At 39.3% G+C, this 9,411-nt stretch overlaps 1 non-coding gene across 1 annotated transcript; it reads left to right on the plus strand.

Annotated features, from left to right (window-relative positions):
• The first annotated feature begins 4,060 nt into the window (after nucleotides 1-4,060).
• LOC112649570 (U6 spliceosomal RNA) lies at nucleotides 4,061-4,167 on the plus strand. Its single transcript, XR_003129631.1, has one exon. It is a non-coding gene; the product is annotated as a U6 spliceosomal RNA (small nuclear RNA).
• The last annotated feature ends 5,244 nt before the right edge of the window (nucleotides 4,168-9,411 follow it).

Here is a 9,411-nt window from a genome sequence, read left to right on the forward strand (position 1 = left end):
TCCCTGGTGCTCCCTTCTTTCTATTATTCTTCTTTGACTGTCAATACCATACCCCACTCTTGAATCAATTCAGTCACCAGATTTCTCTGATTCTGTAGCCAAATGGCTGAATATAGTTGGAGAACTCTGTACCACTGTATGAATCTGAGCCACATCAACTTACGATTTTAAATCTTAGCTGGGCCTTCCCTACCTCCAGTCTATCTTCTTCAGTGGTTTTGGTTTAACTCCCCTACCACATTTAACTTAGACAAGACATAGCCATAACGCTATAGATTGCAGGCTTACAAACCGAACAGCTTTAGGTCTGAAATCTGGTTCCACTTATTAGATGTATGGCCTTGAGCAGGTTATCTAACTTCCTATTACATCAGTTTTTTCATGAGAAGTATGAAAATAATTCCTACTTTATATGTTAAGTAAGATTAAATATGTAAAACACCACAGCGCCCTACACTCAGCAAGTGCTCAATAAATGATAGCTATTTATACAAGCTCACATTCAGCAGGTGACTATACCTACTTCGCTAAGACTATCAAGTGTTTCTTAGCCCAAGTTCTCCAGAAAGCAGAGCAATGGTTGATGTGCTATTTGGTTGAACCATATGAAAGTGCTGACATTCAACTGTTTTGACATACAGAAACATGTGGTTCAGCCTAATCTGTTATTAGAGGGTGCAATCCCAGGAGAGCAGTGGGGAGCGTAAAGGGAAAATGAAAGAATCAGAGAGTCAATATGAAAGTGCATTGGTATCACGCTTGAGCTCACGGGGCCATTTTTTTGAAAGAGCATAGATACGTGACTTGCATCTCTGATCAGTTGACAAGGAGAATAGAAAGAGAATTTAACAGCTAGTTCTCATCTTTTATTAGCCAAAGCTTTGCATCCCTGGGTGGAGTTAACTCCTCTCCACTGTGCATGGAGTCTCCACACCCACAGGAAAGTGCCAGGGCATGTGGTGAAAAGCTGGCAGATTACACTGATAAGTTCATCAGAGCCCACTCAGAGAAGGGGCTTGGACACAAGCAATAGGCCAAAGGTCACTGAGACAAATAAAGCTTAGAGGATCTGAACTGGTGAGTAAAAGGTTGCTGATAGAACATATGAATGCCCTCAATTTCTTTTTACTCTGCACTTTCTATAATTGTAATTCGCTCTATCTTTTGGTCAGAGGAAAGGATATCCCTCCTCTCTTTTAAGCCTAAAGGCCACTTCCACCTGTGCCCTCAATCTTGATCCTTCCCACATCCGGGACCTTTTACCTTCAACTTCTCCCACTTTCCTGATCCCTTTGCCTCTCCCTTTTATATCCTCTTAAGACTTTCCTTAAAATATCCTTCCTTTACCTCACACAGGCTTCTAGCTACTTCCTCTTCTCTTTCCCTTCTTTCTCAGAAAAATCTCTTAAATGAATAATCCAGAGTTACTATCTCTACTTTCTCACTCAGAACCACATGAACTGATCTCATCATTGTACCAAAACACCTTTGCTCAGGTCACCAGTGACCTCCATTTGACCATATCCCTTAGACATAATTCTGGCTTTGTCTTGGTTTCTCTGCAGCATTCAGTCATGTTGACCCTTCCATTCTTACTGAAATTCTTGGTTCAGTTACCATGCCACCATTATTTAGTCACTTCTGCTAACTCTTTGGCTGGCCTCTTTCCTCTCAGCTTCTCTCTGGTCCTTCAGAGTTGGTGTTCCCAAGAATTCTTTCCTCATCCTCCTTCTCCTCTTATGCTACACACACTCCTAGGAGGTTATCATCCATTCCCTGGATTTCAACTATCACTAAGCGCTCATGACTTCCAATTTCCTATCACCAGCCAGACCCCTCCCTGCACACTCATCTTGGAAATGCCCACCAACCAGCTGGATATATCCACCAAAGCAAGATACATCCAGCGGCTTGATGGGCACCTCAAACTCAACATATAAACACCTGAAATCATTATATTGCCAACCACTTCCACCCTAATCTTGCCCCTAAAATCTATCTGCAGATAATGCCTGCTACCCTCATTACACTTTGAATTTTATTCAACAATTAACAAACAACCTACCCTATGCCATATGGTGTTCTAGATACTTGCTCTAATCTCTCTGGCTCACCATACCCCAGCCCTTGCTATTTATTCCTGGACCTTCATTTGAGCTACCCTTTAAATTCCTCTACTAGGGAAGGATTTGGGCACTGGGAACAAGAATTTTTCATAGAAAAAATCTTAGACTCCTGGCACCACTAAGGTCATCTGAAGTATCTGCTCAAGGGTAGAGCTATAGTCCCAAGGACAATATCCTCCACACCACCTGGCTCAGGGCATAAGGGAACATGCAAGTGGCTGATGGAGAGGATAGGGAGTACTGACCTGCTCAGTGTGTCTCCTCTAACAAGAGCTATACCTATTCCTACCAATAAGTACTAGGGGCCACATAAAATATGTAGCCAATAACTCCTACCATACTTAGTTCAAATATTAAATCCTGAACTTCCCAGCCTAACACACACCTTCCACCCCATTCTCTCAAGTCTTCCAGCTACAGACTTTAGTCTTTATTCATATTATGTCCTGGAAGTGAATACAGATAGTTGAATCCCAGGTCATGGTTTTGACACTTTTGAGTTAAAACTCTGTTCCTGGTTCCAGCAGTGTTCTAACCTAGCTGTCCTGGTTCAATGGCTGACACTCTAAATCAAGTGAGTGAAATGGGTAGTTAGGCAAGATTATGAAGGATCTTGAACATCAGACTGTGAACCATGGACTTAAACTAGTAGGGAGTAGGGAGTCTGTGAAGTTTCTAAGCAAAAAAGCAAGATGAAAACAAAAGCCATGTTTTAGAATCTGGTACAAAGAAGTAGTAGTGAAGACTGACTAAAGAAGAAGACTGAATGCAAGGAAATCTATTAGAAAGCTATTTCAGGAATCCAGAAATGAAGTAATCAGCCCAGCCAAGGCAACCACACCTGCCTCATCTCTTCACTCATAATCCCTTGTCCAAGAGAATCTAAATGAGGAACCGCAGGCAGTATGGGAGGACAGATGGCTATATTTGGAATAAGTTCAGAACATCATAATGACCAATAATGATTGGTATCACTACAAGTCACTCTTTTGATCGTTTACATTTTTATTTTTTATTTTTTCATTTAAATTTTTAAAAAGAGGTCCTTAGCCAATTCAACATAAATGTCTAAAGTGTCCCCTTCACTTTGAGCACTAAAATTTCAGGCCATTTACAAGGGCACTGCCAAGAATAGATGACTATCTCCTAAATTGTCCATGCCTTACTTTGCAAATTGTCCTTCATTAGGCTCTCACTTTAGAATTGAAAAATTTTTTTAATTTCTCTAAAGGTTCACAAAGCTTTCACAGTTATAGCCCTGAAATGGAGGTATTAGTTATACCTCTAGATCTGACAAAAACTAATTTGAAAATGTTTGTAATGACATTTAGCCAATAAACTATAGCTTTATTTACTCAGTTAAGGAAAGACATTTTACTCATCTGTTCCTGTATGTAACTGACTTCTTATTTGAATCCTACCACCAATGGTCCAGGTCTACTATAACCAAAATATAACATGTGGGGATGGAATGAAAGAGTGGTAGACAATCTTATAGAAAAGGATTATAAGCTTTTATTTTAATAGTTACTAGGAAACCAGCATGGTAAACTAATAAGACTAAGAAGATAATTAGAATTAGAAAAGAAAAAAAAATTAGAAAAGAAATATCCATAATTCACTAAAACAAAATACCTTGTACTCATGAGACAAAATTAAATAAAGGTACTGGAACATTTTTTTCCTCAGCTGTAATATATACAAATACATAGTATCTAAAAGTCTCAAAGATATATTACATTATTTACAATAAATTAGCATGAGATTCAGTTTAATAACACCATCTGACTAGGAATAGAAAGAATTTCAATTTAAATTTCAAGAAATAAGATAAGCTAGCTTCCTTAATTACTACACTGCAAAACAGAGCAATGCTATGCCCAGTTGAACAAAACAGGATCATAATCAAATGCCATTTAAAATAAAGAGTTATGGTGCTCGCTTCTGCAGCACATATACTAAAACCGGAATGACATAGAGAAGATTAGCATGGCCCCTGCACAAGGATGAGATGCAAATTTGTGAAACATTCCATATTTTTAAAATAAATAAGGGACGCTTGGATGGCTCAGTGGTTGAGCATCTGCCTTTGGCTCAGGACGTGGTCCTAGAGTCCCAGAATCAAGTCCCACATCGGGCTCCCCACAAGGAGCCTGCTTCTCCCTCTGCCTGTGTCTCTGCCTCTCTCTCTGTGCCTCTCATGAATAAATAAATTTTAAAATAAATAAAATAAGTAAATACATTTTAAAATAAAATAAATAAAAAATTATGAAAATGGAGTATTTTTACTAATATTGAGTCTTGAATGGTCAGAAAATCACTTGAATTATTAGAAAATTCAAAAGTAAATCAAAATCCAAGGCAAGACCTACCATTTTTCTGTTTATGCTAATGGATATTATTAACTATTTTAAATCTTATTCTTCTTAAATATAAGGGAAGACAGATCTCTGAACATTGAGAACCCAGTATGTCAGTTTCCAAACAGGTTTCTGAGATTCCTTCAAGATTAGCTGTGTATAGTTTTATCCTGCCTCTAAGAGGTCAGTGGTATAGTATAGTCTGAGATTTTTGACACTGTTTCCAGAGCTTAAAATTTTTAGGTCAACTGAAAGATCTAACAAGTGATACAAGTGGTAGAAAAATCCTGTATCTGTGTCTCATGGTAGGCAACCTTTTCTCATGTTGCTTGTATCCATGCTTGTAGAAAAAAGAACACTTACTCCTTTGATTTTCATTTTGTGGTTTGTAAAATGAAGTCAAAATAATAGGTGATGTCAGCATGAACAGAAATATAGAGTGCTTAATTATTTGATCTTTATTTTTCATCAATCAAAAATATGTGACAAAATGTATGGAGGAGTACCTGGCTGGCCCAGTCAGTAGAGCATGTGACTCTTGATCCCAGACTTATAAATTCAAGCCCATGTTAGGGGTGGAGGCTACTTAAAAACAAATGTATACAGGGCTCAGACTGTGCTTAGTGCTAGAAGGAAGTTGAGCTAAACAACACGTCACTTCTCCCATTTACCAGTGGGAAAGAAACACATACACAAATCACTACAATATGAAATAAGTGCCATAATAAGTTTCATTGGATTTCAAGGTGGAAATAAATCACTACTATTTAAGGAATAACAGGGGCACCTGGGTAGCTCAGTCAGTTAAGTGGAGTCTTAAGATAGAGCCCCATGTCAGGCTCCCTGCTCAGCAGGAAGTCTGCTTCTCCCTCTCCCTCCCCCCTGCTCATGCTCTCTCTGTCTCTCTCTCACTCATGCTCTCTCTCAAACAAATAAATAAAATCTTTTAAATAAATAAATAACAAGACACAGGCAACCTGGCTGGCTCAGTCAAAAGAGGATGTGGCTCTTGATCTCAGGGTCGTGAGTTTGAGCCCCACATTGAGTGTAGAAATTAATATATACATATATAAGCTTTAAAGAATAACAAGAATAACAAGAAGTACCCTTGAATATATAAAAACCCTCTAGTTCATCAATAGCCTTTATTCAAGGAATAAGGGCAGCCCCAGTGGCTCAGTGATTTAGCACTGCCTTCAGCACAGGGCCTGATCCTGGAGACCCGGGATTGAGTCCTGCATCAGGCTCCCTGCGTGGAGCTTGCTTCTCCCTCTGCCTGTGTCTCTGCCTCTGTGTGTGTGTGTGTGTGTGTGTGTGTGTGTGTGTGTCTCATGAATAAATAAATAAAATCTTTAAAAAAATTCAAGGAATAACCATGGAAATGAAAAGTCCATTAAGAGAGGGTGCCACTGGCCAGCAGATGAACATGATGACTTCAACATCAGTCCCTCATTAGGAGTAAAATCTTGCAGATTAGGCCATCCTGGAGAGGAGATAATCATTTGATATGGAATACTTTCTGGGTCACCAGAAAGGTCCCTTGCTTTTAAAAATTCTCCCTGGAAACCAACCTCCAAGACTCTTTAGGGATTCCTTACTTTGCTTTAAGTCACTGCATTTTTAGGAAGTAAAAGAGAAATAGTGTATTAGCTATCATCAATAGAAATTAGCTTCTTTTGAACATGAAGGAAGATGAGTGAAAATGAATACTTGACACAGATAGGACTTCCTAAAGAGTATGGGTGAGCTTGGGATCATGCAGAACTTTTAAGAAAGCTACATGACAGCATAAGAGTATTTGGCCACTGGACCAAAAGGCATCTCATGGGAGGAGATGAGGCCACATGCTAGTTTCAAAAATTTGCCGAAGGCCATTCTGCTTCCAGACATACAAAACAGAAAAATTACTGCCTAACTGCAATGATTCTATACACTTTTCCTAAGGATATTCTTGGTATTTGGATAATTTTTATCTTTAGTTAAACAGGAGCAGGAACCCATAAGCAGAAACCTCCATGGGAACCAGTACCAGCATAGGAAAACCTGTACTACAACTGGCAAATTGTTGGAGGCTCAAGTGTAGGCACGTCTAAGTGTTTAAAACTCCAGGGGTTCCAGTCATAGGGGAACCCCTACACTTTGGTAAGTTTTATCTCCAGAAGCTCTAGAAGGTTCTCACAGTGAATATCTGAGGAAAATCCCTCACACTTCCATCAGGAGGAGAGAAAAAGTAACCATTTTGAAACATACCAGAGGATTCTGTTCTTAACAAGGCCTGCTCTCTAAACTATTTCACCAATGCCTAACCTACTGGAGTCATCAGAACCTAACCAACTCTGGGAAAGGGGAAAACCGAACTCCAGCCCACTCTAGACATCCTATACCACTTAAGGGTAAATAAAACATAAGCACTTGTGAAGTTCACAGCCCAGAGGCATAGGCTCATTTAAAGCCTGAGACCCAATCATAGTTCCACAGAATACTTCCCCTTTCCCCATACCTTGCCATCACACCTCTAAAGGCATATTTACCAGAGATCCTTTTAATCAATACATCATATCCAGCTTTAAGCAGAAAATTACAAGGCATACCAAGTGGCAAAACAAAACAAAATAAAAACCCCACAATATGAAGACAGAGTAAGCATCAGAGCCAGACTCAGATATGGCAGGCAGGTTGGACTGAACAGATCAGGAATCTAAAACAACTATGATTAAGGCAACTATGACAAGTATGATTATGATAAGGGGCCCAATGGCAAAGTAGACAACATGCAAAAACAGGCAGATAATGTAAGCAGAGAGATGAAAACTAAGAGCCAAAACAAAATGCTAAGGATAAAAACATTGTAGCAGAAGTAACAGATGTCTTTCATGGGTTTATTAGTAGATTGGACACAGCTGAAGAAAGAATCTCTGATCTTGATATCTCAATAGAAATATTTCTTTTTAGAGGGAGAGTGGGGGTGGTGGGGTAGAGAGAGAGAGAGAGAGAGAATCTTAAGCAGGCTCCAGCTCAACATGGAGCTAGCTTGGGGGCTAAGGGCTAGCTTGGGGCTTGGATCCCAAAACCCTGAGATCATGAACTGAGCTGAAATCAAGAGTTGGACACTTAACTGACTAAGCCACCCAGGTGCCCCAATAGAAACTTCTAAAACTAAAAAGCAAAGGTGGGACAAAACAGCTAAAAAAACTAAATCTTATTAGAAGGTACTCACACTACCTTTGAAGTGGTATGGCATTATTTGAAAGTAGACTTGGATTAGTTGTAAGTGTATACTGCAAACTCTAGGGTAACCACTAAAAATATATAAAAAATATAACTGAGGGCTGCCTGGCTGGCTCAGTTGGTAGAACATGCGACTCTTGATCTGGAGGTTGTGAGTTTGAGCCCCACATTAGGTGTGGAGATAACTTAAAAAATAAAAATCTTTTTAAAATGTTTGTAAAAAGACATAAAACTGAAATGCTAAGAAACCAGAATCATGTAATATTCTCCAATAAAACCAACAAGGCATAAAAAGAATAGAAGACAAAAATGGGAACAAGAAAAAGAGTAAGAAACAGAAAGCATTAACAAATACGGTAAATGTTAGTTCAACTGCACTTTAAAGATCAGTGATCTAAATATACCAATTAAAAGGTGGAGATCGTCAAAGGGGATAAAAAATAAAACCCAAATGGGACACCTGGGTGGCTCAGTTGGCTGAGCATCTGCCTTTGGCTCAGGTCATGGTCCCAGGGTCCTGGGATCCAGCCCTGCACCTGGCTCCCTGCTAGGCGAGGTGTCTGCTTCTCCCTCTGCCCCTCCCCCCACTCATGCACACACACACACACACACTCTCTCTCTAATAAATAAATAAATAAATAAATAAATAAAATCTTTAAAAAAAGACCCGACTATATGCTATCTACAAGAAATTCACTTTAAATATAAAGACACATATAGGTTGAAGTAAAGGAATGGAGAAAGATACACCATATATATGCAAGTAATCATATGAAGAGATGTTCAATATCATTCATCATTAGGGAATTGCAAATTAAAACAACGAGATTCCACTACACACCTATTAGAATGACCAAAATCCAAAATACTGACAATACCAAATGCTGGCAAGAATGTGGAGCAACAGGAACTCTCATTCATTGCTGATATGAATGTAAAATGCTACAGCCACTTTGGAAAACAGTTTGACGGTCTTACAAGACTAAACATATTCATACCATACAAAAGAATAGTTGTGCTCTTTGATATTCACCCAAATGAGCTGAAAACTTAGGCCCACACAAAAACCTGCACACGGATGTTTATAGTACTTTGGTTCATAATTGCCAAAACGTGAGGCACCTGGTGGCTTAGTAGGTTAAATGTCTGTCTTCAACTCAGGTCATGATCTCAGGGTCCTGGAATCAAGTCCTGCAATGGGGCTCCCTGCTCAGTGGGGAGTCTGCTTTTCCCTCTCCCTCTGCCTCTCCCTTGCTCATGCTCACTCTCTCTCACTCTCCCTCTCTCTCAAGTAAATAAATAAAATCCTTTAAAAAATAATAATTGCCAAAACGTGTAAGCAATCATAATATCCTTCCCTGCGTGAATGGATAACTCGACAGTAATATATCCAGAAATGGAATATTATTCACCACTTTTTAAAAATGAGCTATCCAGCTATTAGAAATGACAAATACCCACCATTTGCTTCAACGTGGATGGAACTGGAGGGTATTATGCTGAGTGAAGTAAGTCAGTCGGAGAAGGACAAACATTATATGTTCTCATTCATTTGGGGAATATAAATAATAGTGAAAGGGAAAATAAGGGAAGGGAGAAGAAATGTGTGGGAAATATCAGAAAGGGAGACAGAACGTAAAGACTGCTAACTCTGGGAAACGAACTAGGGGCGGTAGAAGGGGAGGAGGGCGGGGGGT

Source organism: Canis lupus, chromosome X (assembly GCF_003254725.2).
Source record: "Canis lupus dingo isolate Sandy chromosome X, ASM325472v2, whole genome shotgun sequence".
NCBI classification, from domain to species: domain Eukaryota; kingdom Metazoa; phylum Chordata; class Mammalia; order Carnivora; family Canidae; genus Canis; species Canis lupus.